This window comes from Pediculus humanus, genomic scaffold (genome assembly GCF_000006295.1).
Source record: "Pediculus humanus corporis 1103172107564 genomic scaffold, whole genome shotgun sequence".
NCBI classification, from domain to species: Eukaryota; Metazoa; Arthropoda; class Insecta; order Psocodea; family Pediculidae; genus Pediculus; species Pediculus humanus.
Window position 1 is genome coordinate 15,228 of NW_002987179.1, and position 266 is coordinate 15,493.

Below are 266 nucleotides of genomic sequence, written 5' to 3' on the forward strand. Positions count from 1 at the left end.
TGCCAACATTACAATCGAAAATTTAAAAAAAAAAAAACTCATTTAATTTATTCTGATTTTTCTGCAGCTTGTTTTGCTCTTTGAGCTCTTTTTTCTTTTACGTAAGGACCGTAAATATAAAAATTTGAACAAATTACAATACAAAATATTACTGCTTTATTTGCGGTGCTCATATTTCGAAACATTTTACTTAAATTATATTAGTATTATACAGTCGATTGAAAAAAAAACCACTTTTAAATAATTATTATTAGCAGACGACAAAA